Source organism: Ailuropoda melanoleuca, chromosome 1, assembly GCF_002007445.2.
Source record: "Ailuropoda melanoleuca isolate Jingjing chromosome 1, ASM200744v2, whole genome shotgun sequence".
Lineage (NCBI taxonomy): Eukaryota > Metazoa > Chordata > Mammalia > Carnivora > Ursidae > Ailuropoda > Ailuropoda melanoleuca.
In genome coordinates, this window is record NC_048218.1 from 20,697,821 (window position 1) to 20,702,600 (window position 4,780).

General features: G+C 32.8%; 1 pseudogene; it reads left to right on the top strand.

Moving 5' to 3' along the window:
- Positions 1-273: 273 nt before the first annotated feature.
- LOC100483391 lies at positions 274-1,323 on the top strand (annotated as a pseudogene).
- The last annotated feature ends 3,457 nt before the right edge of the window (positions 1,324-4,780 follow it).

Below are 4,780 nucleotides of genomic sequence, written 5' to 3' on the forward strand. Positions count from 1 at the left end.
GTAGTATATTTGACAACTTATAGAGACAAAAGAAAATTTACAATATTAATTATTTTTCCATGAGAAGATGTTGTCCAATTTATAATAGATTTTGGGAAAAATCTTAAACGGAAAGTAGACATCAAAATAACAACTTCAAGGTAAAGCTATTCATTTAGATGACTTATGGTGACAATTCCATTTAGCCATGATTGTGAAAAATCTACGTTTACCACTCTAATTAAGAAACCACTGCCCTACTGCCTCTCCATGGGTTTGAACTTGTCAGGGCCGATGTGGGCTGCCTGGCCATGGGAGGTTGATTCACTTCCATCCTACACACTGTCCTTGGCCGACTACAAGTCCAGGTCCCCACGGAAGGTGCCCAGAGGCAGGGACTGGCAACGGTGATGGTCTGCTTGCAGTCATGCTGCTGAGCTGATCAAATCTACCACGTAGCTGCTTTCTCCCCTCAGCCAGAAGAGCTTCCTGTTTGACTACCACAATCACCAAGGGAGGATGAGAAAGATGTGGCGGAAGATGCTCATGATTCAGCAGTTAAAATGGCTAGCCTGTGAGCAGTCCAGGTATGGAGCTGATCCAGTGTGGTTGAATCAGGAGATAACCAAGAAGAACAGAAATAGGTGGACATACCAGAAAGCCGCCTGACCCCATGGGAAGTGTGATTTGTGAGCAAAGAAAAAGAACGTGACTGTCTGCAACAGAAAGCTCTGGAGGAATTAAAACAACAGCTAGAACGAAGAAAAGAAATGGAAGAATGTGAAATAAAGGTAATTGCTGAAGAGAAGCACAAGGAATGGATTCAGAAAAAGAATGAACAGGAAAGAAAAAAGGAACAAAAAATTAACAAAGAAATGGAGGAAAATGCAGCAGAGGAACTGGAGAAGGAACATATGCAAGAAAAGTCAAAAGAAAAATATCAAGAATGGTTAAAGAAAAAAATGCTGAAAAACGTGATAAGAAAAGGGAAAAAAAAAACAATTGCAAAGTGAATTACAGGGAAAAAAGGAAATAGCAGGAAAAAAGTTTAAGGAGTGGTTGGAAAATTCAAATAATAAACCTTGTCTGGCTGCAGAGAGCTATGGTTATGCCAATGGAAAACACAGAATTCTACAGTGGAAATTCTGATCGATAATCAGCATTTTATAATCTATTCCGTGGAAACCCATCCATATGCATCCTTACAAAGAAGCTAAGGATGTATGAGGAAAGAAGACTAAAAGGCCTTTGGTAAGTCAGCCAGGGAGCTCATCATCTCTGGTGATTCAGAGAATGGAAAGTAATCTTTGCCTTGGAACTCTGTGCAGAATACAAAAATAGTGGACGTGGGAAATGCTTTTACCTGGAGCTAGTTTTAAACTTAGAATCATTTTTCACTGCTCAGTCAGCCCCTCAACGTTTGATGTGAATATTGGCAAGTTCAAATTTTTGCGTTTGTATATGTTGTTCTTACAGTTAATTGAAGAAAGTTTTTTATATATTTTCATTTTTAAAAGTGCTTTAAGCTTGATCTTGGCATACTGTTTCACAGAATAAGTGATTGAATATCTAACAATTGTGCTTATGTTTAGCTTGTATTAAACCTACACTGTAATACCAATAAAATTGACAATTTATGTTGTGCTAAAAAAAACCCCACTGAATGTGTAGAGGTATTTGTTTGAATACATACATACATGTCTTATTGCATGTTACATGTTAGTGTTTTATTAAATATTCTATTAACAATACTAATAAATTTATTTTGTTCAGATACTGTGTTAATTCTGAAATTTGACATAAGAAAATTGAGATAATTCTGATCTCTTTGCAAGTTTTCAGTAACTCAGTTGACCTAAATATTATCTCTAATAACTATTTAGATCACCCTTCAAATCTTTTGCAATTGACAGCTTATAAGCCTTTGTAGGTAAGATAAAAAGGATTTGTAAACTATTATTCCCTGAACAGGGAGCAGAAGTTGGTCACACAGTGTATTAACTATTAATTTTAATCAGTAATATTATTTTGATTTTCAGTATTGATGGAATTCAGTAAATTATTTCGAGATTTGAAAGAAACAAAAGTGATCAATTTGTACATTCTTAGAGATATTAATGAATATTGAGTAAAATAAAAATAATGAAAAGGAGCTTGAAGATAATTTCAAATTCATATCAATATATTTCTCAAAACTTATTTGACACATAAATAGACATTCACATTGGAGAATTCTAAAACAAATGATCCTATTCATGTTATTATATCAGATAAAATTAATAGACATATTTACTAATAGTCATAATGTATTACTAACGTACTCATGCTTTCATTATTTTATGGCTGCATAACATTTCATTATTTTATTATATATATATTCAAGTGTTTCTTTATTTCCCAGCAAGAAAGTGTTCAGAATAATTATATTCCTGTTGTAGTTATGCTGCTGTGAGCACTCAGGTTTACTTAAAGCAGAGTTTATATAAGTGCATATTTAAGTCAAGTTTCTACCAATTGAATTGCTCTGTAAAACACCACGAGAAACCTAATGCTTAATGTATTTTTTTAAATTGCAAAAAAGTTTAACTTAATTACCCAGGTGTAATTAGTTTACACATTGTTGGGGCTTTCAGTGTTCTACTTTAAAAGATACTTGCATGCACATGAAAAACAAAATCATTTTAGAGAAAATTGCAAGCTACTGTTTCTTACTCCATTCTTCAAAGGAAATAAAAATGAAAGGTACAATAAAAGGGTCAGTGACCTAAAGTTAAAATGCAATATCTTTTGAGAGGAGAAAATCACAAGCATAGCACTAAGTAACTTCTTTATACTTCTGTGGCCTGACAAGTAAAGTAAAACCTCAAGGTGGTACTCAGAATAACTCCCATTATGCTCTTCAATACTGTCTTACGCAAGGACACATGAATTTTTACATGATAGCTTGACCTAAAAACATTTTTAACAGCTTACAAATCATACTCCAATGTGTCATTTAATATTTCAATGGAATAAAAGGGAAAATCTGGTATTTCCAAGACCATTTAAATCAGTATTTTTCCTTATATTTTTGCTATACACATTGCACTATTCAACATTTCTTTTGTTTCCAGATTTGGTCTCTGTAGAAAAAGAATGTAATCAGTCTTTTCTTTTTTTTTAAAGATGTTATTTGTTCATTTGAGACACAGAGATACAGAGAGAGACAGTGAGCATGAGCAGGGGGAGAGGGAGAAGCAGGTTTCCCGCTGAACCAGGAGCCCGATGTGGGGTTTGATTCCAGGACCCCAGGATCATGACCCAAGCTGAAGGCAGACATTTAACCATCTAAGCCACCCAGGCGCCCCAATCAGTCTTCTTATATAAGTCTTTTTCCTAGGAGAAAAACAACTAAACTAAGATCAGCATATATTTCATTCAACTAAAAATTTATTTCCAAAGTATTTGTAATATTTTACATCCCAGATAGCAATGCATAAGAGTTCTGACCATCTACTCTCTCCTTAATATTGTGTATCAGTCTTTTTTCATTAATGATTCTATTTATTATGTCCTTTCTTGTATGTTTCAGTGTTTTAATTTTTTATTAAATTAAGCTATTCTGTTTTCATTGTATACTCATCTAGATTTAAGAAGCAAGTTTTCATATTTGTTTTGAAAAGTCTTTCTGGAATGTTTCTTAGGGTTGGTTTTAATCTATAGATAAATTTGGGGAAACTGGCATCTTAATAATATTGTTTTCCCATCCATGAACATGGTGTATATCTCCATTTGTCATCTTTAGCTTATTTTTTTGGTATATTTCGTTTTTACAAGTCTGTATTTTTGCATATATTATTTCTTTATTTATTTTTATTTTTACACTCGTAGAGATAACTTTATAAACACATATATTATTTAATTTCCAATTAATTAGCCTACAGTGTGAGGAGTAGAGTTTAGTGATTCATCACTTACATGCAACACCCAGTGCTCATCATAAGTGCCCTCCTTAATGCCTATCACCCATTTAGCCTATGCCTCCACCCACTTCCCCTCCAGCAGCCCTCAGTTTGTTCTCTGTAGTTAAGAATCTGTTTATGATTTGCATCTCTATTTACCCTCTATGTTCATATGTTTTGTTTCTTAAATTCCATGTATGAGTAGAATTATATAGTATTTGTCTTTCTCTGACTGACTTATTTCACTTAGCATAATACACTTTAGCTCTATCCACATCATGGCAAACAGCAAGATTTCATTCTTTTTTATGGTTGAGTAATATTCCATTGTTTATATATACCACTTCTTCTTTATCCATTCATAAGTTAATGGACATTTAGGCTCTTTCCGTAATTTCGTTATTGATGATAGTACTGCCATAAACATGCATGTATCCTTTCAGATCAGTATTTTTGTATGCTTTGAATAAATATATAATTTATTTTTAAATATTGATATTTTGTTGATAGTATATAGAACGAAAATGTAATTTTATATATAACTATACATACATAGAGTTATATATGTATAATCTGTAGATGATATACATGCATTTATTTGTGTGTATACACATTCAGGGAGAAAGAAAGGGGTCATGTTTTACCATAATTATATGCTCTTTTACAGTATTAAGAGAGAATACTTCAAAAGGAAATTAAAATACTATTTACTAAAGTTGTAAGTTCATAGGTCACAACCTTTCTTGGTAAGCCTTTGAATATTATTTTAATAAAATTTGTGATTTAATACTGGAAATAGAGATATTCAAAAAGACCAGATCCTCCCCCTGAGAAGCAACATTTCATTTTTTTTTTTGTCA